At 34.7% G+C, this 26607-nt stretch overlaps 1 protein-coding gene across 2 annotated transcripts in view; it reads right to left on the reverse strand.

The window, feature by feature from the left end:
* RGS7 (regulator of G protein signaling 7) overlaps nucleotides 1-25505 on the reverse strand; it is a 699575-nt gene extending 674070 nt beyond the window's left edge. For both annotated transcript variants that reach the window (XM_072647571.1, XM_072647570.1), the window contains exons 1-2: nucleotides 25382-25505; nucleotides 23302-23354 (exon numbers count right to left, since the gene is read on the reverse strand). The gene's annotated coding sequence lies outside the window, so the exon portion shown is untranslated. The remainder of the gene's footprint in view (nucleotides 1-23301; nucleotides 23355-25381) is intronic.
* Between the last annotated feature and the right edge of the window lie 1102 nt (nucleotides 25506-26607).

The following is a 26607-nucleotide window of genomic DNA, read 5'->3' on the forward strand; positions in this document are numbered from 1 at the left end:
AATCACATACACTTCTTGTTCCTCTCTAGAGGGCCAGCATCAGAGTGAGTCACTTTTGCTGTTGCTATAGAAAGTTTGGAGAATATGCCTGTTTGAGGTATCAGATATGGAATTTTGGGTAAATTTTCAGATTCAGGTTCAGCCATAATCCAAAGCTCACAGAATTCTATTTCCAAGAGATGAGAAATGCATTCAGACAGATCTCATATAAATTTTAGAGAGCCTACATACAGAAAGCTGTGTGTAATCTAACTATATATAGTCTACTCATTTAAAAAACAAATTTTTATTTTCATCTATCATTCTATTGCTTTTCCTATTCTTGTGTCTGCTTCAGTGTTCACTGAGTATTGCACATTCTCATTTACAAGTGTCTCCAATTTATCAGTTATTTTATTGAGTCTCTAGAGTAGAGGTTCTTAACTTGTTTTCTGTCATGGACTCCTTTGGAAGTCCAGTGAAGTCAATGGTCCCCTTCTTATAATGTATTAAAAATACATTAAAATATAACACATATGATTACAAAGGAAACTGGTTATATTGAAATGCAGTTATCAACATATTTTTAAAAATAAATTCATGGTTCCCAGCAAAGAACCCCTGCTCCAGTAGACCTATTAGATAAATTTATGGGGAAAGTCACAGGCTGCAAAAAAAAGTGTGAATTGCCAAGAGCCATGTATAAAAATCTGCTGGGGTTTTTTAAATCAAACTCTACCATTGAAATCGTAATAATAATTAGAATAATAACAACAGCTAGTATTTATATAGTGCCTGCTAGGAGCCAAACACTTTCAAAATTGAAGCTTGCCCAAGGTCACAGTAAGTGTCTGAAGTGGGATCTGAACTCAGGTCTTCTGGGCTCCAGGTCCATTGCTCTAATCACTGTTCCATCAAAAATGTTAGTGTTTGATTTCTATGTTGATAAATCAATTATTAAATAAAATCCTATTCAATACTATGATTCTGGCTTTACTGCCAAAGGCTGAAGAAACCCCCATGACTTCTAACAAGACCACTTTATGAAATGGGATCATCTGTAACCTTGAACACGCTGCCAGACTTCTTGTACCCAATCTGTGCCAAAAGTATTGCAGATTAAAGCCTTGACTCTCAATTCCCCTATGTGTCCAACTGAGTCCAAATAAGCCCTTCTCCCAATTGTATAATGATACTACTGATCATACCTGATAAACACATACCTAGAGTCTTCCATAATTCCTCATCACTACTGTACATACCTCATATTCTAAACTTCAACTCACAATGTCTGCTAATGTTTTTCTCAATCTGGCATATGGATAATTTTGGGAGAAGAGGAAGCTTTGAATATAACAAAACTCACTGGTAATATCATACCCCAAAGATCTGCTCCTCCATAACTGAGAGCCTAGCCTTATTCTTACATGATATAATGTCTCCAGAGAAGACTTGAAAGTCCTTTTGTTCCTTAATAGATATAACCACAATTATAACTTTGTTTAATGATCATGTGATTATCAATATTAAGCAAGGCATAAAACATGGAGATGTGTGGTCTATAAATGTATTGGAGAATGTCCTGGGAAGAGTTTATATAGAAAAAGGATCTCCTTTAAATGGTAAAATCCTGCAAGTTCTCCTATATGTAAATAACATTATGCTAATTGTTATCTCTCTCAAAGTTACCTCTGACTTATTCATGTTAACATACCTAGATTCACAGGCAGATTTCAACCCTAGGTCTTTCCAGGTCCAGCACTCCACCTCTATGCTACACTGCTTCTGAAGGAAGCCACTTGTCTTCATGAAGTTAATGCTAAATCTTTGTCAGTGAGACTGTAAGATTGTAGATTTAGCTCTGGAATCAACCTGCTACTTGTGTACCACCTGAAAATATTAATTTCTATTTGGTTAGAAAAGTATAATTCAATATGATTGGTTCCATTTTAATATTTAGATATCCTGATGATGCTTCACGGCTACAAATCAAGATGCAGCACCCTTTCTGGATTAATTGTTAATTTGTCCTAGCATTTGAAGATTTTGTCCTGAGAGGGCAACTGATACTTCAGGTTCTAAGGGTAACCCTGTGGGTATGTACTGCCCCTAAAATTGTTCCCTTTAATTCTATCAGTGAAAGATGTTCACACTTCATAAAAGCATCAATGGGTATTAATACCTTGTTAGCAGATTAACATCTCATCATCTCAGTTTTTGTTTTTTCCTTTCTATGATCACATCAACTTGTGGCAGAGAATCACTCAAGTGGCAGAGAAGAGAAACAAACCCTTCCCTTCCTTCACAATAGAATATCATGATCTCAGAAGAATCAAAATTATGGATGACTGAAAGAATAATGAAGAGATGCATAGTATACATAATTAGGTTTCAACATATTATCATTGAGGGCTTACATGCAAGAAACGGTATAAGATATCATCAAGAAAATGTATGATCAAAAAAATAAGAAATAATCATGTACCAAATAATAGATGGATAGTCAATATGCTTTATTGGTAGCCACACAACATTAAAAAATCTAGAAGACTTCCAGTGTTTTGAGTAGTTTTTCATGGATTTGTGGGAGAATCTAGACAAAAATCAGGCAAAGAAAATAAGGATTGGTAACAATCTGCAATGAGATGGGAATGGGTTGCAATCTGTACTGGTAGGTCAAGTACTGATTTTGAAAATAAGAGACATCCATTGAAGCACAGCTTCCCAGGTAATTATATTATAAATCATTGTCCTTGATAAAATTTTTTAAAAGATTGCTGCTAAAATCTTTATACTTTCTATTTTTTTCTGCAATTATTTTCTTAAAGTATTTTCCATTTTTTCTCTTTGTTGTCATCTTTCCATTTTCATCCTTAAGTGCCCTTGAGATGACTTTTTAGTTGCATGTTTTTCCAAGTTGTATTTTTTATTTTGAACTTAAACATCAAATAAAATGGGCCTTTTGACATAAATAGATGATTTTGCAGCTATCTATAATGTACAGCTTGCTTTTCTCCCCAAGAATGTAATAAATTTAGCCAGTAGCTCTGATCTTCTTTTGCTTCTCTTTTCTTCATCTTTTAAAAATTTTAATATTTTATTTTTTCAAATTACACTTTAATGCCATTTTTGAACCTTTGTTTTTTACAATTTTGAGTTCCAAATTTTTCTTCCTTCTCCTCCCCTATCACTGAGAAGGCAAGCAATTTGATAAATGTTATACATGTACAGTCATGCAAAACATATTTCCATATTAGTCATGTTGTGAAAGAAAACAGACTAAAAGGAGCAAGAAAAATAAAGAAAGTAAAAAAAATGGTGTACTTCAATCTGTATTCATATTCCATCAGTTCTTTCTCTGGAGGTGAATAACATTTTTCATCATAGGTCCTCCAGAATTGTCTTGGATCTTTGTATTTCTGGAAACAGCTAAGTCTTTCACAGTTAATCATCTTAACAATATTGTTATTACTGTATACAATGTTCCCCTGGTGCTGGTCACTTCACTTTGTATTGGTTCCATATAACTTTCGAAGTTTTTCTGAAAACATCCTGCTCCTCATTTCTTATAGCACAACAATATTCCATCACAATTATATACCATAGCTTGTTCAGTCATTACTCAATGGGCATTCCCTCAATTTTCGATTCTTTGCCACCACAAAAAGAGTTTTTGTACATATAGGTTCTTTTCCTTTTTATCTCCTTGGGATACAGAACTAGTTGTGGTATTGCTGGGCTAAAGGCCATCTTTTTTTTTTCTCCTTTTTTCCTCTTTTTTCTTTTTGCAACTCTACCCTTTCTCCCCTTATGCTGAAGTTCCCCTCCCCACCCCACTGGAAAAAGAAAAAAAATCTAACAAATGTGCACAGTCAAGCAAAATAAATGTCTACATTAACTGCATCCAAAATGCATGTCTTATTCTACATCTGCAATCAATCACTTTTTTGATGAGATGGATAGCATGCATCATTATTCTTCTTCTACTACTGTAGGTAATTTTATTTTCAGATTTCCCAAATCTTTCAAAGTTTTCTTTTCTTCATAATGTTATTACAAAAATTGTTCAGCTGGTTCTGTTCATTTCATTCTATATCAGTTCACACAGGTATTTCTTTTTTCTCTGAAACAGTCCATTGCATCATTTCTTATAACCCAGTAACATCATATTGCATTTATATGAGAGAGATGGACAGCTAGAGCTAGACAGAGAGAGAGAGAGAGAGAGAGAGAGAGAGAGAGAGAGAGAGAGAGAGAGAGAGAGAGAGAGAGAGAAGAGAGAGAGAGAGAGAGAGAGAGAGAGAGAGAGAGAGAGAGACAGAACATTTAGTAATTTGGTACATTTTGAGCAACATGCTAAACACTGAGTATGCAAAGATAAGAAAAAAACTGTCATTCTTAAAGATCTCACATTCCAATGGGGGAACATAGAACATAAAGGGGATCTGGAAAAGAAAAAAAGAAGGAAAGAAGGTTACCTAAGGAAAGGGGGGGGCAGTCATTATGGAAGTAGAACTGGATAGTGAGTAATGTGACTGGACCTCATGATAAGGAAGTTCCAGGCAAGTACTAACCAATAATTGCCAGCCTCAGGATAGAGTCATTGCTAGATGACCTTAATTTGTGCTGATGGCATTAATTTGTTTAATCATTCCTCAGTAGACAGATACTCCTATAGTTTCCAATTATTTGCTATCATAATAAGAACAAAAATACTTTTGTACATATGAGTCTTTTTCCTCTAACAACGATGAATGTGTGCCTGTTTCCCCAGAACCCTTCAAACACTTGATGTTTTCATTTTTGTATCATCTTTCTCAATCTAATGAGTTGCACTAATTTGCATTTCTCTAATTAATAGCAATTTGGAACACTTTTTCATATTTTTGTTGATAGCTTAGATTTCATCATTTGAAAACTACCTGTTTATATTTTTGACCAGTCATTTTTAGGGGGAATCATTTTTGTTCTCATAAATTTGATTCTGTTTCTTATATATCTTGGATAGTCTCCCTTTCATCAAAGAAATGGCAATAAAAATTCTCATTTGCTAGTTTCTCTTCTAACTTTGACTGCATTGGTTTTATTTTTGCAAAGATATAATCAAAATTGTTCATTTTTTTCATCTGTAATCCTCTCTGTCCCTTATTTGACCATGGACTCTTCCCCATCCATAAATTGGGAAGGCAATTTCTTCCCTGCTCTCCTAATTTGTTTATGATGTCACATTTTATGTCTTAGTCATGTATCTATTTGGAACTTACCTTGATATTGGGTGTGAGATGGGGGTCACATCTAATTTCTTTCAAACTACTTTCCAATTTTCATAACAGTGTTTGTCAAATAATGACTCCTTAACCCAGTTATTGGGACCTTTGGATTCATCAAACATTAAGCTACTATGTTCATCTCTTTCTGTGGGTTATGTACCTAATCTTCTTCTCTTTGTCAACTTCTCTATTTTTTTAACCAATGCCAAATAGTTTTGATAATTACTGTTTTGTAGTATAGTTTGAGATATGATACTGATGGACCCTCTTCTTTTTAATTTTTTTTAATATTTCCTTTGAGATGATTGACCTTTTGCTCTCCTAGATGAATTTCATCATTATATTTTTTAGTTCTGCATAATAATCTTTTAGTAGTCTCATCAATGTGACACAAAAAGAAAATTATTTTATATAATATTGTCATTTTTATTATATTGCTAGGGCCTGCTCATGAGCTATTGGTATTTTTCCAGTTAATTATGTCTTTATTCATACAAACAGTGTTTTGCTGTTGTGTTCATGTAGTTTCCATATATATATCTTAGCAGCTGTATTTCCAAGTATTTTATAAATTCTGTAGTTTTGTTCAAATGAGATTTCTTTCTGTCTGTCTTCAGGGTGCTATTGGTAATATACAAAAATGCAGAGGATTTATGTGTATTTATTTTACATCTTGAAATGTTGCTGAAATTCATTGTTTACTTGAGTTGTATAGTTGGCTCTTTAGAGCTTTGAAAGACACGATAATATCATTTTCAAAAAATGACAATTTTGTTTCTTCTTTTTCAGGTCCTTATCTTTTTTTATCTTTTTTTTCGATTTTCTAAACATAAAGGAAATACATAGAGGTTCACCCCTATTATAGTCTTGCTACCTATTTCTCCATGCAATTAGGATATTTCCTTTAAATATTTAGATGCTAGTCTGCTTAGTGGATATATATTAAGTATTGATATTGATGTATTATCTATGGTGCCTTTAAACACAATGTAGTAATTTCCTTGCTAGTCTCTTTCCATTGTAGCCCTTATGGTCAAGACATTCTTTTCTTTGAGGTTCTACGTGAACTTGTGCAATTACTCTTTTCTCCTGGATTTACCCCTTTGCTTGTCTTTCAGTCCATGGCATTTCTTCATTCATTGTGTTTGTTGTTTTTTTCTGTTTATTCACATCTCTAGCCTCACTTTTGGGCTTGGGCTTGTACCAAAATGCTTCTGTAATTCTAGATTTGGTGGGAAGGTGTTTCTTGAACCTAATTTAGTGGATAAAATTAGACTCTACCTTCTATCAAAATGGTTTAGCCTTGTCTCATGTCATTATGAAGACTCAAGCTGTTTGGACTTATCTGGGACCACCCAGATGTTAGACTGGACATGGGTTGTGTGTAGATTTCCTAGACACAGCTCTTGCCTTGTCTTCTGACTTGGCTAGGGCCCCTAGGTTGCCCCACACCGTATGCTGTTAGCATCCAGGGTCCCATTACAGGACCAGTTGTTTCTACCCCAGCTTGTCTCTAGGCTGTACTTCTGTAGAATTTTGAAAGTCCTTTTGTGCAATCCTGTGCTATGTAGACGGGATTATGGCTGACTCTATTTGGTTTTCTTTATCATTGTTCCTTCTGGTCCATTTTTAGAGCTTTACTAGAATATTTGTGGGGTATTCAGCCTCTTCTAGCTCAGAAATTCTTAAGTGAGGTACATAAAAAAATTTCAGGCATGCATGAAATTGGATGGAAAAAGGAGTCCTTATTTTTTACAAACCTTTAGTTTCCTTTGTAATCTAACGTATTTCTTAATATCTAAAATATTGTCCTGAGAAGAGGTCCATAGTCTTCACCAAACTGCCACAAGAATCTTTTATGCAAAAAGCTTAAAAGCTACAGCTCTATGTCCTGACATTCTGTCACCTTCTCATAATCTCTCAAAATTTTGTTTAAAAAAGTTTTCATTGCGACTGCATCTTTCTGCTAGATGTGATAATGTCGCTCATAATCATCTAGGATCCTTCTTTGCAAGATTTTAAAATGAGTTTACATTCTAACCTACTGTTTCCTTTAATAGCCACCTCTCTGACAAAATAAGTCAGATATTTGCTGACTTATCACTTCTGAGACCCTTTCTTCTCCTTATATATTGCCTAAATTATAACATTAATTTAAACGGACAGCTCTATATCAGTCTATCTTTCTGGGACAGACAGTACAGAGTGACAATAAAGTGGGCTAGAGGTGAACAGGAGGAGGAGGACAGCTAAACTACAAATCTCCTTTAATGAATTCAGGCTTCCCATGAAAAGAAGGGCTCATCTTTTTAATATTAAAGCTCGCTGTCACACATATGGCAGTGAGACATAGGATACAATTTCCAAAGATTTAACAAAGGACATTACTAAAGGTCAAAAAAATAATAGCCAATGATAATAATAATAGCTAGCAGTTATATATCACTTTAAGTTTTGCAAAGTAGTTTTACCCTCACAACAACCCTGAGAGGTTGTTGTGCTTTTATTACCTCCATTTTGTAAGTGAGGAAACTGATAGAGATAGGATAAATGACTTGCTCAGGGTCACACAGCTAGTAAGTGTCTGAGGCTGGATATGAGCTCAAGTCTTTCTTACTTTAGTAAGTACATCCAGTGCTTTAGCCACCGTGCCACGTAGCTGCCTCAAGACGACCAGCGTAGGTAGATCAGGCTAACCACTGAGGAAGTTCAAAGAACGAGAAGGAACTGTATAATAGGAAGGGAAGATGGAGTAAGCACATTTTGAGAATGAGTAGTGATAGGTGGATAATTGGAAAGGTCCATTGATGCCCTCAAAAATATTAGGAGAAAATGAGAAAGGCCTATAAGATGTCAGGTAAATTCCTATGGCTGATTTATCAATGACATGAGAAAAAATAGCACTGAATAGATAGGCATGGATGAGTTACAATCTACATTATTGGAATGAACTTCTAAAATGATAGCCTTGTATATCTACTTGAGTCTATAAACATTCTACATCATAATAAAAATGGAAAGAGATCTCACTCGTTAAAGGAAAGAGCTTTCTACTACTTTTTCTCAAAAATATCCTTAGCTCCAAGTTATAATATACTGCTGATCAAAGAAAGGCAATTGTAAGTAGTAACTAACTATATTATTAACTTCAAATAGTTAAATAAGAGTAGAAATGGAGGGGGTGACCAAATGTAAAAAGAGAAAAGACCCTAAAGACACCAAAATTTCACACTTAATACAAAACTCCAGAAGTTCTGCATAATAATGAAACAGATGGCAAGAATGATACCAGTCTTAAGTGAGTTTGGAAAGGCAATGGACATTTTCAGACTAGAATTTTAAAAAGTTTTTTTTTCAGTCTGATATCATGAATACAATTAATTGACCAACTATAAAAAGAGTAATTCAAAAAAAGCTGGTAACTGCTATCATCTTTGTGAATAAACATATTCTCCCACAATTATTTGACAGAGAATGGATAACCATCTCAGGATCTTCACACAATAATACAGACTACAGCTATTACCATAATAAGGATCATAGGAGGGGAAATGTAGCTACTTAGGAGTAATCCTAATGTCAGGCAACAAATAAAACCAGGGCAGAAACAACCTGAGAAAACTGCTAAAGACCTATACAAAGGTATAGAAGGGTATATTAATATCTGGTCAGTAGATATAGGAGAAAATTTGAACACTGCCTTGATTGACTAAAGACAACAAAAAAGAAATATATGGAACAGAATTTGTGGGAGAGGGGAAAGTGTCTCATGAATTCCTTATATCCTTAATGAAAGCAAAATGTTAAAATGATAGAAGGTATAAAAGTAGTGTAAAGAATAAAATACTTAAACATCAATCAAAAACTATAGACCAGAAATTCTTAATTGTTTTATTGTTGTGACTACCTCTGGTAGTCTGATGAAGCCTTGGACTCCTTCTCAAAATAATGTTTTCAAGTACCTAAAATAAAATACATATAATTACAAAGTAAATCAGTTATATTGAAATATAGCCATCAAAGTATTTTTTAATTCATGGACCCCAAATTAAGTTAAATTAGAATCCCTGATATAGAGGAGTAGGAAGGAAGGGAAAAAAAGGTGGGAGAATTCCCCAAAAAAGGAGAATGTGAAAAACTGTAATTTAGGTAAAGTATGAAACAGAAAGTTTGGATATTATTAATTGCATGATTGACAGAACAGTCATGTTAAATGTGATGACTAAAATGTTAGCTTCTCTGATAAATTAGAAAATTTCAAGGTCAGATAAGAGTGCCTCACAATGATGCATGAAAGCATTTTATTAACCTCTCTGTTTTTAACCTGACTATATTTCTTAACAAAAAGTATCAGGAGAAGGCAATAAGTTGACTTGTTGTCATCTGTTGTGAGATGACTTGAAAGGAGAGGAGAGAAGGTTATGTAGGGTTTTTCAAATGAAATTGAGGATTTTTAAAGTTTTATTCTGGAAATGAGAGGGAGCCATTGCATGTTGAGTAGTAGAGTGAAATGATCAGACCTATGCTTTAAGAAGATAGTTTTGTAATCCTATATATTTTATTTTATGCATTTAAAACATCTGGTGTATCACAAGTCCCAAAGCCCTCAGAATGGGACTATCCCTTCATTGATGGAAATCAAAGCTCTGGACCTGGTTGAGGGGCAGAGTGGAGTTGGAGAGAGGGCTAGAAGGGATCTCCAGTCTCTTCAGTCTCTTGAGTTTCTTTGGACTCTGCACTACTTCAGACACCTTTCACTTCCAGATTTGACAAAAAATATGGACAATATCCATCCCATTTCAGGTTGCTGAAAGGATAATAAGACTCTAGAATAAGCCAAAATGAGAAGAGCTAGCCATCTCCATCATTCCTGACTTGTTTGAATTGAGTTACCTTCTTCCAGCAGAAGAGCTCCTTCATTTGTATTGTCTGGTATATATTCTTCTATGTATATTTTCCCTGATTTCTGTTTCACTAATGACTTGGATAAATAGGTTTCTTTGTTACTTCCTACATGTATTCATTGTGATACTGGTATTTAGTGGGGAGGGAGTCAAGCCTTACATACAGAGCCTGAGGTTCTTCTTGCTCCATTAATTTACAGTGATCATTTTAGATCAAGCCTGAAAAGTACATTCCCTAGAATATTAATATTTATGAGAATAGACTGGTATAATTCTAGCTTGGTACCTCTTCTCTCTAAGGAAAGTATAAAGTGGCCACAATTCTGACTCCAACCTCTTTCTTCTCCTCCTGGAAAGAAATAAAATCTCTCTTGAAATAGTGTTGGGAGAGAAGATGCATTTTCTGCCTCCTTTCAAACCCCACTATGATATCCTCATGTTACCTATATAGAAGTCCATTGGCTTTACCAGACTGTCAAAGGGTCCATGACACACAAAAAAAGTTAACTCCTTCTCCAGAGACCAAATTAGACAAATGGATGAGGGACATACAAATACGTTGATCTTCTCCAAACAAGACACATAGAGAATAAGACTATCAAGTAGAAAAGTGAAGTTGTACATGCTACAACAGAGGTGTCAGGTGGGCTGCAAGCCTCAGCAAAACTCCCTAGTGAAGGCAGAATCAGATTAAAATGTAATTGTGAAATGTTTAATAAAATAAATAAAAATACTCCCAAACCCATCATAGATAATGTTAATTTGTGGTTTTCTAAGTCAATATGCAATCCCCAGGGATCCACTCCTAATTGAGTTTTTTACCATTGTGCTAAGACACTGACTGGCATCCTGAAGTCAAAGCTTAATGGAAAGAACACATTTTGAGGAATAAACACCTATGTAATAACTGTCTCTGTGAATCCCTTTGGCATGGTAAAAATGAATGACAATGGATATAGATGTCCAAGCAAAAACCTATGATATTTTAACAAAATACAGGGTTGATCAATCCAAGACAGCTATAGAAAAATTGGCACTTGTCTAAGAGACTTGATAGATATTGTTAGAGTTCACAACAAAACAATTCAAACTTTAGGGAAAAATGCTTCTGGAATAAACACATCTCACTTCAAAAAGCAATAGCAAAGACATATATCATATATATGTCATTGAATTTGTCTAATGTAACTGAAAGTGGTTTGTCTCTGGACAGAGTCTGTGAAACAAGCTAAGATGTAAGGGTTGTCTCAAAAGACACTTCCTGGGATATATCCACGAAATTTTAACAAATGATTGATTCAAGAAGATCTGTTTATAATAGAGGGGTACATTGGCAATTCAAGATTAGATTACTGTCAACAGAAATTATTGAAAGGTTTTACTTAAAGAATCTAGATTTATTGTTTGAATTAGACTATACATTGAAATAGTAGAAACTACAAAATACTGGTAAACAAGGCAAAAGTTTAGCATCCACCAGATTCCTAGAAAGAAATGATTGGAATGACCAGAAAGATATATGAGAAACTCACTAATCTTTATGAAATAACAAATAAAACAATCCTTTTACTACAAATGAAAACCCTAAAATATCCTTGAGAATTCATCAAATAAATTGCACTAGAAGTGTAACATCACATCATATAGAACTGTTTATCCACAGTATCCTGGACATAACATTGATCTATAGACAAATAAAGTATTTGTTGCCCTTGAAAAATTAAGCGCACATTTTTAATAGATGTTGTTATATAAAATATTCAATTTCTAAATTACATGGAATATTTCAAAATATTTATAACTAGTAAAAGAAATGTGGAAACATGATGAAGGACAAAGCAGCCCCATGATCCTGTTGCCTACAGGTTAGTAGTTACATCAAATATTCTTATTTAATTACAAAAAGTAGTCATTTCATCCACCTTTGCAATAATTGATAGAACATTAAATATAAAAGAATACTAATAGGATAGAATTTTTTATTCATACCATTTCTATTTGAACTTCATTCAAAAATACGGATAGATAAAAAGATGCTAGGTAAATAGAGCATTTATTAAGAACATATTACATATCAGCACTGTACTAAGTACTGGATATATAAATACAATTTTAAAAGTCTCTGGCCTTATAAAGCTTACATTCAAATAAAGAAATTAACACATGTAAGGAGGCTGAAAAGAAGGTAAGGGATAGACAGGATCTTTATGAGAGTCTGTTCAGGAGATAACTGGGAAGTGGTGAGATAACACAAAAGGCCACCAATTAGGGCCATGAAACTAAAGAATGTAGTTCAAGATTCTAGGTATAGAGGATGAGGATTATAGTGACAATAACAGTGAGGAATTGGAATAACACCAAGGTGACTGAAATGATGATTTTGTTCTTAATAGTAATACAAATGTTCCTAAAGAGGGTGAGTTTATGGGGAGAGAAATACATTCTCTTCTGAAGCCTATTCATTCTGTGTAATTCACTCCATCCCAACAAAATGAGGAGAGGGGGCTAGGAACTTAACTGGCTACTGTCCTGGAACACAGACCTAATCAAGAAGCACCTGCTATAGCCATAAAGTGCTGTAAAAAGCATAATATGGATATGCTGGGGGAGAGAGTAGATTTTCCTGATAGGATCTATGCATCAATTTCTGGTCCTTGGATTGTATTTAAATTATAACTGTACCCAAAGGTAGATACCTGGCATAAAAGGAGAGTTTGGGAGTTTATATAGCAGTTTTGCCACAGAGGATGGAGTGGCAGAGTTTGGGGTAATTTTAGGTAACGTTGTGACGGAATTGTGCTGGAAACAAGCCCTTCAATTGGTTCTTTTGGGAAAGATGAAATATGGTCCATTTTCCCACTCTTAAATTAGTTAATCATGCAATTCCACAGGTCAACCCACAATTCCTTTGAATGTGCACTTCCCCACTTTGGAGACTACTGGTCTAGAAGAATGGTCATTCTGAAATCAATTGTCTGCTCCAGTGGTCAATGTTAAAAGTCATGCAGCTCCTCTGCTACGAGCTCTGCATTAATCCTTCCAGAGTGACAATAAAGAAATTTTAGTGACAAAACTGTAAAGTCTGAGTTTCTTAATGATGTTGTCAGAGATTGCAGGTAAGGTTTCAACATTGCTTTCACAAATAAGTATCCTAGGTTATATCTAAATCATAATGTCATCTTAGACTCACCTTAACAACTTGGGGCAATTACAAAACATGGCCATAGTATTCAAGATTCCCGAGAAGAAGACACAGGTGAAGCAAAAATGCCACAGCACCCATCTCCACTCCACCTTCCTAGTGGGTCAGCGAACTCAGCAGAGCATACAAAACACCTTGAAAAAGGGAGACTCCCTGAGATACTCACAGAGCCAAAATGACATCCTTCCTGCCATACTCAATCCTTTCTTGGTCCATTTCTCTGTACTTCTAAACCAATCATACCCAAAGGCCATGGAGTTGCAAACAGTTTTATATTCACTGTCACTGGTAAGCAATTTTCCTTCCCCTTAAGTACCCCTGACTAAATTTCACCCCTGGAATTGCAACACAATTGCTCATATTTTATTTGTTCCCCTAACTTCCATAGCTTTTATGGGTTGCCATAGCTAGATGCTGAGTAGACTGGATATTATAAACTAGAGAGAAAAAATAAAAACCTTTAAAACCAAGGAAAGGCAATGATTCTGTTGGGAGGTAAGGAAGAATTAAAACAGCTTAAAGACAAAATAGAGGGAATAAAAGATATCTAGAAGAAATTGTGTCCTACAAATTGACTTTCTCAAAATATAAGCTAGTTTACGTTTTGGATGAAACCCATTTTACAACATATTTCAAACCTGGACTTTTTAATGAATAACATTTGTCCTCTTGGGTAAGGTAAGAGAGGACCTTTTTTATGTAAGGAAAAAAATGTGACTCTCTGGTTGTTTTAATTGGAAATAACTTGAACAGTTTCAGTGTACTTTTTTTTTCCCTTTGAGGGACATTCTGCACCTGAATAAAACTGTAGGGCAGGAAGCCAAAATGTTCTCTCTTTATCTTTATCTTGAACTGCTTTCAAATGTTACTTGTGGCCTCTATCAACAGAGCAACTTTTAATGTTTTGGGGGATTTGTCTATATTGGGTGCAGTAACATTCATCGGATAGCTCCCTAGTTGGTGAGGTACATAGAAAAAGTGCTAGAGTCAAAAGAAACATTGCAAGGTTTCAGACGGAAGAAGGATTAGATTTGTTCTGTTTGGCCTAAGGAGGAAGAACTAACACTAAATTCTCTGAGCTTTGATAACTGAATATCCAAAGGATCCAAGAGATAAGAGAGTACTTATAGCATTTCAGTAGGTATGTACAGATTAAAAGTATAAATCATAAACAGATATATAATATACATGTGTATTTGTGTATGTGTGTGTGTGTGTGTGTGTGTGTGTATAATACTATCTTATAGAAGAATCTTACAGGAAGGGGTGAGATAACACAAAAGCCCACCTATTAGGGTCACAAGACTGAGCAACAGAATGAAAGATGCTAGGACCTTATAGGTTTATATGCATATCAATCACCATTAACTGATACTAAATTGAACTTAGTGTGCTCTGACTTTGCCATTTATTACACCTAATATTACAACATAATAAAGTAAAAATTATATATGTATATATATATGCATGTATCCTTTGAAGAACCACACATACCAGATAATATATTATATTTTGTATGTTTTATATTTTATGACATGTATACTACACACATATATATATGTATATATATATATATATATATATACACATGAAATTCTTTCCTTACTTTCCCTCCTCTGTTCTCTCTTATCTTTTATTATGTTGTTATAGTTAATGTGGTTAGAATGGTTAAAAACTACTATTCTTTTGTTACTAAGGAAAAAATAAACTATTTTGTTAAGTTTAAAAATTGAATAGTTCTTGAAAAATCTATGCCAAAAAAACCAAGTTCAACCAAGTTCCACAGGGCTAGAAAGATGACCCCTGTCCAAAGGCTAAACTTGCTAAGTATGAAGAGACTCACCGTCAGTATTCAGGCTAATAGGCTTTTTTAGCAACAGCAAACCAAGTCATAAAGAAAAATACAAACCAGCCCTCAGTTCCAAGGAGTTCTTTGTCCATTTCTTCAGCAATGGTAATAGAGGGATTGAAAAAGGGAACAAAGGTGGTTAGATATAATTTTTAAATCTACAAATATTAATTCTCTACTGACATTTTAAATGTGAAATTCTTATCAAATGATCCACATTTTAGGATGTTACTTGAGGAACTTATACCAACATTAACATTATTGCTTTAAGTGAATCTAGAAAATATGAATGATTTTTAACTAAATAAAAGTATATACTAATTGGTTTTCCTTGGAGAGAGAAATACTGAAGTTTGTAGAATTGGTTTCATTACATAGATATAGAAAATAAGAACTATATCATTTCATGGGACACTTGATCATATTATCTTTCACTTAAGCAAAAAATGTCACCATAAAGATAATTGTGGGGTGTTAGACAATATCTGCCCCAAATAATGAGGAAATGAAGAATTTCTATCAGGAACTCAACAAGATTTTCCAAATTATAGTGTCATATATTTTAATACTTGTTAAATTCAGTGCAAAAGTGGACATAATGAAAGACGATGAAAATTATGTTCGGAAATGTGATTCAGAATCAAGAAATCAAAGAGGTCAATGACTTATAAAACACATAGAAGATATAGATAGATATAGATAAGCATAAATATAATTTGTATTCTCTTCCAGAAGAGAATTGGAAGGAAATAGTAAACACCAAATAAAATACCAAAAAAAAAAAATGAAAATTGAGGGAAAAAATCAAAAGAATTGACCTTGAGTAAGTCATTTCACCTCTCTAAATCTCAACTACCTCATCTGAAAAGAAGGGAGTTAGGTGAGATGACCTCTATTGTCCCTTTGCTCTAAGTGTGATCTATGATCCTAAACCTTCTAACAGACAAGAAATGATTGGTTACCACTGTGAGAATCATGTCTGTGGCAGTTCTCTGTATATAGCAACACCACTGACTTGTTCAGTACAAATAAAAATCAATGTCAAATTATAAGAAAGCACAAAGATAAGAAATAGCATATAATTAAAACAGCTTAAAACTACAGTATAACTCAAAGCTAACAGAAAACACAGTGATGAGTGACAGTGGTAACAGTTCACATCTATAAAGCATTGTAAAGTTTACGGAGCACTTTCTATAAGTTAGTATGAAGCTACTAACTAATGCTTCACAGAATGTCAAACTCAGAGGCTGTCTAACCTAATCGATACCTGAACAAGAATTCCCTCTACAATGTCCTATGAAGTGTTCAGACAGTTTCTACCTGACTATATCCAGTGATAGGGGACTCCTTTCCTTCTGAGACAGACAATTTTGATAGCTTTAATTGTTAGCAAGTTTTTTTTCCCCTAAAGTTAACGGAAATCTGCCTCCACAGCTTCTATTCATTGCTTCTGATTCTGCCACTTGACATCAAGCAGAGCACGACTAATCCCTATAAAAGGGTCAGAGTTTTGCCATGTTGAGATATCCTGAGAGATCTATAGGGAATAGACAATATGCAATTGTGCCTTAAAATTGACCAGAGAGAGTGATGCGTTCTTGGAACAGTTAGAAGAACATACAAGGATTTCCTTTCTCTTTCATTGGACTGTGAGAGCAATATGCCAGATGCCATCTGAGGTCTTTAATCCCCAATAAGGTCAGTAGTGTCCATGCTTTGTCAAAGGGAGTACTGACCTCCATTTAAGTACTGAAGCCAGGGCTTGTAGCCTTGACTCTTTTCTCCCTGGTTAGATGGCTGCTGGCAGTTCTCCACATCCCCTCACTTATGCCAAAAAGGTTCCTGGAGAAGCCACTCTAAAAGAAAAAGGGCTGACCAGTGCCAGGAAGTGCCATGAAGTAGTTTCCCTGGGAACAGTTCCAGGACCGTGACTGGGAAAGGGCAGCTGTTTGCTACACTGGTCATATTAAAGACTCATAGTCAGTTTCTGTTGGACCATTTATACATAATGAAATAACATATCAAGTGATTTGCATACTTTAAAGTACTATTTTAACACTAGCTAGGAAGAAAAATCAGGCAGAAAAAGTTTGGTGTGTAGAAATACAAAGGAACATAAGGAATTGCAATCAGTGTTGTGACAGCAAAGAGTTGTTTGAATTTGCTACTACTTTACAGGTTTCAAATGAAAAAAATTCATCAAGTCCTTTATACTTTAATAATATAAGTTGCTTCATTATTTTAATTAGTGATTATTAAATTTTAATTAGTAATTATCATTGATTTTATCATTTCTCTTCAACTCTATTTCATGTACTGACAGATAGCAATTTCCAGAAGATCACAATATGTGCATCCAAATAGAGTGACTAGTTTTATAGACCAATCATCTTGGAAAAGCATTGTAATTATTAGACTAAAAGCTTTAATTGGTCAATGATTTCAATACTTTGTCAATACTATCTTAGCATTTTTGTTCATACATAGTTAAATCTATAGGGAATTGACATTGGAACTCCACTTCTCACACTTATCAATATGCCATGGGCAAATCCCTTAATCTCTCTGAGCCCCAATTTCCTCAGCTGTGAAATGAGAATAATAATATCTGCAGAATCTGCTTCACAAGGTCATTGTAGGGATTCAAAGCTGTCATGTTATTATATGAAATAAAATTATTCTCATAAGTTATTCCCATAAGAAAATATGACAAATATCAGAAATAATGAACTGGCAGAATTTTCTACAGGATTTTGTGACTCTACAGTGAAGTCTGGTTATAATGTATACTATTAAGAATACTGTAGCCCCAGATATGCTGGGGCACATCTATAATCCTTGCTACCAAGGAAGAAAGAGGTTGATGGGTTGCTTAAACTTGGGAGTTCTGAGTTACAGTGGTTAAGCAGGTCCTGTGTCAGTACTAAATCTGGTGAGCATCCAGGAGAGGGGGGTGAACAAGGGGAGGGCCCCAAGATACCTAAAGAGGGATGAGTCAGTCCTCGTCAGAAATGAAGGAGGTCAAAGTTCCTATGCAAGTTAATAGTGGTGTCAGACCATAAATAGCCACTGTACTTCCAGGCTGGAGAAAATGAGGAACTCAAAAAAGATGAAAAATGCTTCAGCAAAGTGACATAATTATTGATTGAATGGCTAGAACAGCATGATGTTGATCATATCCATATTGAGGTTATATCAACAACCTAGACAAAGAGAACAGGGAACAATTCAGGTCTCAGGTAAGAATGTGTAGACCAGAGCCTTTCATCAGTCATTTGGAATAAACTGGGTATTAATCCTTCTCAAGGTACCAGAGATGTATTTGTATATTGGAAAGGGATGGAAATGATTCTGGCAAAACCTTATGATCAGCAAGTTTCTCTTTTCTGCTCCATTTGGCATGACCAATTTTAGTTATGACTCTTTTCTTTGTTAATGCTCAGTAACACAGTTTCCTAAATGTTTGTTTTCCTTTATCAAATTGTAGTACCCTTTGGAACTGGTTTTGATTTCCCATTTGTGTTTATCCAGCTACTTAATTGTTTGTGTCATGTGTTCCTTCAAGTTTGGATACTATATTCCAAGCCTTTTTCTACTTTCATTTTTAGATAAGATTGTAAAATTGATTACTGAATTCCCCATCATTAATATGAAATGATTATTTGGTTCTTCATCATTAACATTATCACCATAATTATTGTAAAAAGAAGAAATTGAAAATATTATACGAGGTTTTATTGAAGGAACTGGGAATATTTAAATTAGAGATGAGTTGAAGAGAAAACGACAGATACCTTCAAGTGAAGTTTCAAAGGTTGTCATTTTGAAGATAGGTTAGATTTGTTCGAGCTTGCACCAGATGAAAGAACTAGGAATAACAGGAATCTAGAAGAGGTCATGCTTGGGCTCAATAAAGGGAGTATTATAACATCTGGAGCTGTATAAAAGGGTTGCTTGCCTAATAGTAATCTTTCCATCACCAAAGGTATTTAAATTAAAGCCGTGACCATCTTTTAGAGATACCGTGTAGAGGAAATCTCTACACTGATTGGACAATGGACTCAATGAACTTACAGGCATTTCCAATCTAAGGTTCTATGAAAGTTTTGGGAGAACTTTGCTGGATAACTTAAAATCTCTTCCCAGGATGGCACACACACATGTATATAAACACACATATATGCATATGCATGCATATATTACATATATGTATTTGTATTTTTATTAGTCTAGGGGAAAGAAGTGAATGGCATTCCCAAGATCCATGAGACTTTTCCTTATCTTAAAGAAAAATGACAGTAGAAGAATCTTATTTGCTTTTGCCATCCCTTTTGGTATCCAGTATTTTCAAAGCGCTCCTTATTCCTTTCATCTAAAACTTTCTTAACTTATTTCTCTCCACTTCTTGATGCTAAAAACCCTAAACCAGTAGTGATAAGGGGTTTTTTTTATTTACTATAGGATCCTATTAGTGTGACTTGTCCCCACTCTCTTGTTTTTTTTAATTAAAATTCCAAATATTGAAAGATCTACCACAAAATTTTTCCTCCCCTTTTATAATGTCTGAAATTCCTATCATTTATTTGATCTCCATAAACATTATGTATATACAATAAATATAGTTACAAGTATATTATTTATACATTATGCATGCATGTGCATATAATGCATGTATACAATGATGTATTGTGCACACAGACTAAATATATTTGTTCATAGAATAAGAATTTGAAATCATATTTCTGTTCCAAGAGTTCAGACTCTTGCTTATGATGGATGTGCATTTAAAATGCAGTATTTCATGTCTACAACATATGTATGTCTCTGCCTGCTGGGGAACAAAGGGGATGTTGCAGAGGGTGCCAATGACATGTGAAATTCCTAAATAGCTAGGTAGAACAGTGGGTAGAATTCTGGGCCTGAAGGCAGGAAGACCTGAGTTCAAATCCAGAGACTTACTAGCTTATGACCTTGGATAAGTTATTTGACAGCTGTCTGCCTCAGTTTCACCAACTGTAAAATGAGGATATAAGCATTTGCATGCAAAATTGTTGGGAGGATCAAAGGAGATACTATTTGTTAAACATTGAGCACAGTGCCTGGAACATAACAGTTCCTAATAAATGCTTGTTTTCTTTGCCTTTCCCCTTTCTTCTAACAAGAGAATGAGATCTGCCATTTTGTTGTAAGGTCAAACCTTAACACAGAAGGTCAAGAGATCACATATATATGTGAGTACGTGGACCACGTTAGACTGGCTCAAGTTCTCAGAAGAACTGTTTAGAACATTTTGCATGTGACTCTAAAAAGATGAAGTATAGAAACTAATAGAAGGGACTATTTCCCCACAGAGACCATAATACTAACAATTGTATTGCACCAAGTGGAAAGGAGAGAGACTTAGTGTAGAGGATATGAGATGAGAAGTTAAAAAAGATACACCATTCAATAGAGAGCAGCTGAGATATGATGCAAGAATTAAGTGCAGGCCCAACAGACAGCAGCACCTATCAGGGAACAGCCCATGGAGGGTAGTATGATAACATCACCAGGAGATATTGGTAACTCTGTGTCGTTGGATAAATAATCCTTATTTGAGTTCATGCTTTCTAATGATGATAAACGTGTGCCCCAGGTTTACTGGAGGGAGGGATTGGTCATTACTATTTTTATTATTTGTATTTCATTAAATAAACTAAATTAAATTAAATAAATAAGCTAACAATAATAATAATAAAATAAAATAAATTAAACTAAATTAAATAAACCAACAATAATAATAACTAACATTACATAGTGTTTTAATGTTTGTACAATACATTTTACATATCATCTGATTAGATCTTCACAATGCCCTCGATTGGAACTAATCCTGTCTTCGTATTGTCTAGCAAATGTAAGTGTATCTGTAGGGACTTATGAGACACATTTTTGAATACATGTGGATCTACCGAGTACCCCGAAGACAATTTGGGTAACTTTTCTTGGGGCCACATAGGAGACAAGAAGTTATTTCAGATGATACATATGAAAAAAAAAGATCTCCCCACTGGCTAAGCTTCAAAGTTTAGCACTCTCTCTAAATTTTTTTCATAAGGTGTGGGCTGTCAACAAAAATACATTTCTGAAAAATTACCTTGTAGTTTCATTCCTTCTCCAAAGTAATGGACCAAGATGTCAGGTCAAAGCTGAGCTACTCTAAATAATGTTTAAAAATTTCCTAAGACACTAACCTTGAAATGTCAGTTCCCCTAAATGAAAATTTGAAATGCAAGTTTTTAATGTAAAACCCAATTAACCTTTTAAAATGTGTATTATTGGAATAGTTTTGCATAGAAAATCCCACGGCTGAAAGCACAGTTTATTAAGAGAGTCAAGTTCAGAATTAAGATCATTTATCCATATGTGCAAAACTTTTTCTTGCTGTTTTTACCCACAAATTATCACAGAAGAAATTGTACCAGTGTGATTCTTTCCACCCATCCAGACATTTCTACCAGAATACCTCTTCCACTATTTCAGGATCATTAAATATGACTTTATGACTACACACAAACCTCTTCAAGAGCGTCCAATTAATTAAAATGGACAAGCAAGTGATTATTGACTCTGTTGATTATTTTAAAAATTGCTAACCTATCCTGTGTGCCACATATGATTTATACATGTTGTGTATAATTTTTACTAATACCTTTTGTTTTTCCTCACTTTACATTCCTCAATATAAATATTCCCTTTCCTCCTACTCAGAGAACCATCTTTAGAAAAAAGAATTAAATAGAAAACAGGATAGGAGAAATATATCATTAAAATCCAATAGTATTCTATGCTTATTGGCTGTAGTTCCCCCCCTCTGCAAAAAAAGTGAGGGAGATACATTCTCATTGCTCTTTTTTGGCTTTCAACATAATCGTTACAATTACACAGCATTCAATTGTGTTATTTTTTCTGCTTAGATTGTTATAATAATCCTATATATTATATTCCCAATTCTGCTTCACTTTGTATAAATGTACGTGAGTCTTTCAGTGCCTCCTTACATTCTTTATATCCATTGTTTCTTATAGTCTAGTAATATTCCATTACAATCATAATAGTCTGTTTAACCATTACCCAATTAATGATCAAATGTTTTGCCTTCAGTTCTTTGCTACTACAAAAAGTTCTAACATAAATATTTTAGTATATGTGATACCTTTCCTTCCTTACTGAATGTCCTTGAGGTAAATGATTAACAATAGGAACTCTGTGTCAAAGGTGCCTACATTTCAGTTACTTTCTTAGCATGATTATAAATTGATTTCCAGAGTGATTAGACCAATTTACAGCCTTCCCCAACAGTGCCTGACTTTCCACAATTCATCCAACATTTACTATTCCCATCTTTTATTATCTTTATCAAGGGGTTGCCTGGTGTAAGATGAAATTCCAGTTATTGCAATTCACATTTCCCTTATTATTAGGGATATGAAACAATCTTTTATATGGTGGATAGCTTACAATTTTTGTGAGAATTGCTTGTTCTTATCTTTTTGATCATTTATATATTAAGGAATGGCTTTTGGTTTTATATATGCATATATGTATTTGTTTTACTTTGAGTTTTTTGTTTTATATTTGTTGTTGTTTCTTGTTTTAATTCTCTACATATCTTTTATATCAGATCCTCATCAGTGATATTTGTTGAAACAATTTTTTCATACTCAACTACTTCTCTTCTTATCCTAGATGAACTGATTCTGCTAGTACAAAAGCTGCTTAATTTCATGTAATCAAAATTATCTATGTTATCATTTGTGAACACATTTATCCTTCAGTATGTAGTATAATGTGCTGATCTAAACCTAGTTTCTGCCAAACTGTTTTCCAGTTTTCATAGCTGTATTTGTCAAATAGAGGATTCTTCCTCAAGTAATTTTTGTTCTCAGCTTTATTGAACACTGAATTATTAACTTCAATTGTTTCTGAACTATCCTTATCTAGTAGTCCGATAACTATTGCTTTCTAATTTAATCAGAGATATAAAAGGATTGCATAACATGGAAGAACTTGGAGTCAAAATGTCTTTGTTTGAATTCTAACTCAGTTACTTACCAGCTGTGTGACACTGGGAATTATCTCATTCCTCTGGACCTTAATTCTTCCATCTGTAAAAAAAAAAATGAGAATTTCAGGTATTCCAAAATTACATCCAAATGAACTACTAAAAGTTTCTAGAGCAAAGAGAGATTCCCCCCCTTTCCATTTCTTAAAAGCACTTAACAGACTTGCACAAAATCATTATGACATTTACATGATAAATGAGCTATTATTTTTGTCAATCAGAAGACATGATATTTTTGTTAGCAAAGAGAATCTGCTCCAAAGACCCATTCCATTGCCAGAAATGTTACTCTCAGAGGAAAAATAGTATATGGCAAGTAGATTGGTACAGTTGGAAGAGCAATGATTTTTGATTGAGAGAACCTGGGTTCAAACCCTGCCTTTAACCTTTACTACCTTTGTTAATTAACCTCCCTTGGCCCCAGTTTCCTCATCTGCAAAATAAGGGGCTTGGCATGAGGTTCCTTCTAACTAGAAATCTATGATCCTATTATATAGGAGAATTAAGGACATATCTTGGATGATGTAGTGCCTTTGAAGAGCCTGTACCTTACACAACAGGCACGCTACTGTGTAGTCCCAGATGAAATGACTTGAAAGCTGCTGACATAAAAGAATTTTGTCTCAAGCCTGTTCTTTGCATAGAAGTCATCAGTCATTCATACTTTGTTCTCCTCTCCTCCACAATAATTTCTTGACCTTCCTCTATGCATACATCCACCTGGCATTAGACCTTTTGCTATCAGACTCAGGTCATTACTCTCTGTCTAAATCCCTGCCTTGTTTGCTTTTGTAAACAGACTTTTACCTTAACCAGATATTTTATTTACCACCACACTTATAGACTGGCTGGGACTATGTCTTTCCTGACCACCAAACTTATTCTCTCTCTGGTCCCCAACATTCATCAGTACCTTCTTTTCCCTACTCTCCTATCTAACACCCCTCTTAAGGTTCAGGCCTTTATAATCTAGTCTCCTGCTCTAACATGGAAAAAGGATTTATTATTCAAAAGATTTATTGAGTTAAATTTGTGCTAGTAATATGTAAAATGATAAAAATAATAAAAATGACAAATGTAGTTGTAACCATGCTTCAATAAATGACATAATAGTTAGAATGTTCAAAAAATTCTCCAGTAAAATGCTGCTGTGATATCTATTCCTGCTCTCAGTCCTCTTAGTTCTCAAAAGAACATAATATGACTTGTAGTAAACTAGAATTTCAAACAATTCCCCCCCCAAAAAAGAACCTAAGATTTAGAACTAGAAAGGTGCTTTGAGATCATTTAGTTCCACCCCATTATTCTGTAGAAAAATTTTAAAAACTCAGGAAATAGAGATGGCATGTCTAAGATCACACAGACAGTAGGTAGCAAAGCCAGTATGCAAACCCAAATCTTATGTTTTTAAAATTATTTTTCTTTTTAAAATATCATGTTATTTTCCTATCAGATAAAAACACCTACAGTGTTCTTTGACTTGAAAAGACTTCAAGTATGGACATGCAATGAACTTTGCCTCTTTCATCTTAGGAAGAGACAACATTCAAAGAATCTCATCACCACTGAAGGCTGGCTTCTAAGTGATAATGCAAAATCAGCGTGACGTAGTTGAGAGGGTGCTGGATTTGTAGTAAGAAGGACCTGCATTCAAATTCCACCTGGATAACTACCAATATGTCCCTTGCTAAGTCAGTTAAACTTTCTATACTTTTATTTCTTTATCCTTAAAGTGAGGGATTGGATTGGGTACTTCCCCAAGAAACTTTACCACTCTGGGTCATTGATTTTTTTTTTGCTACAGCAGTACATAAAAGTGTTTATTATGGTGTTAGAAGCTACATTATAGAAAGAGACATAGTGAGAACATTCAGATTGTAAGTGGACCATAACCTTCTCTGGAAATGGGAGCAAGAGCCTCTTCACTGACTGCACCCAGGCCAAGTAGATTCCTGATAGAATGGTTGTGAGTGAGGGAGTGTGGGATGGATTGAGGGGTGTCAAGATGAAGAATATCACTGAGCAACATGTGCGGTTGCCTTAGCATCCTTAAGTGGCCTAGGTACTCACCTTCTTCCACTGATCTTACGGAATCCCAATGAGAAGCAAAGTGGTAGGGGTTGGGAGCTTATAATAGCAAGTCTCTAATATCATCAGGATATCATTGGCTGTCAAGGGTCCTCTGCAATGAACCTCCTATCTGAGGGATACAGAGAAAGGAAACCCCATTGGAACCTGCAGCCCATAGCTCCTTACTTCCCTATCCAACCCACTGTGTTTAGATATCCATCTCCATTTGAAAAGCCTTAGGATGTCCCACCTCCACCCCCTTCTGCTGTCCTTGGTCTTGGCTTCAGTGGAGCTGAAGTGATTTGAGCCACCTCAGGGAAAAGGAAAAGGCAGCTCTGACTTCTACCATTGCAAGTGAAGGAGCAGAACCCTGAGCACTGGTGCTTTACACCACTTGTCACCCTAGAGTCTGTACCACAGCCACCGCCCAACATCTCCATAACCACTTTGGCAACTTCTAAGCCCAACTCTAGCTATGGGTTTGAATTTCAGGTGCCCTGACTTTCTATTCCAATCTGGTTTTCTTATCCTAAGCTCTCTTACACTCCCAGGTTTTGGATGTCCTTAGTAATTTGACCTGGCTTGTCAGCATCATTAACCTAGACTCTTACCCACTCTACATTCTTCTCAGTGGTTATTTCCTTCTGGCACCAGAACTGAACTTATCAATTCTATCCCCATTCACCCTTATTGTAGATCCCAAGTCACAGAAAGGAAATCATTTGCCCTAGTTTCTCCTATTAACACTTTGTTTTATGCTACACGTACATCTATTTTCATATCTATATTTATCTATTTTAAATGACTAGATGAATATATGTATATATCTACATCTAAATATATAATCATATATATTTATATTCAGTCACATTCAGTCGCAGGGAATAGGAAGGATATTAATAATGTAGTAACATATAAATGACAAGAATGGAGCAGAATTACGTCCACTCTTTCTCCTCCTCCTTCACTGAAGAAAAATGGAAAAATACAGCTCCTTTGTCCACCCTGAGTTGCCCTTGAGGAAATGACAGGATTAATACTTCCCTGTATCCTTGTCTATTATGTAACTATTTGACTTGGATTTTTTCCTTGTCCTGATTTCTGAATGATTCCTCTCAGAACTCAGGATTTTGAGCTCCAGAGTTGTATTCTCTCATTTTATGATGTTTACTTTATAATAATCAAAGAATGATGCTACAAGCTCTGTTACAGTTGTCCTTTGTGTA

The sequence above is a fragment of the Notamacropus eugenii genome, chromosome 2, assembly GCF_028372415.1.
Source record: "Notamacropus eugenii isolate mMacEug1 chromosome 2, mMacEug1.pri_v2, whole genome shotgun sequence".
NCBI classification, from domain to species: Eukaryota; Metazoa; Chordata; class Mammalia; order Diprotodontia; family Macropodidae; genus Notamacropus; species Notamacropus eugenii.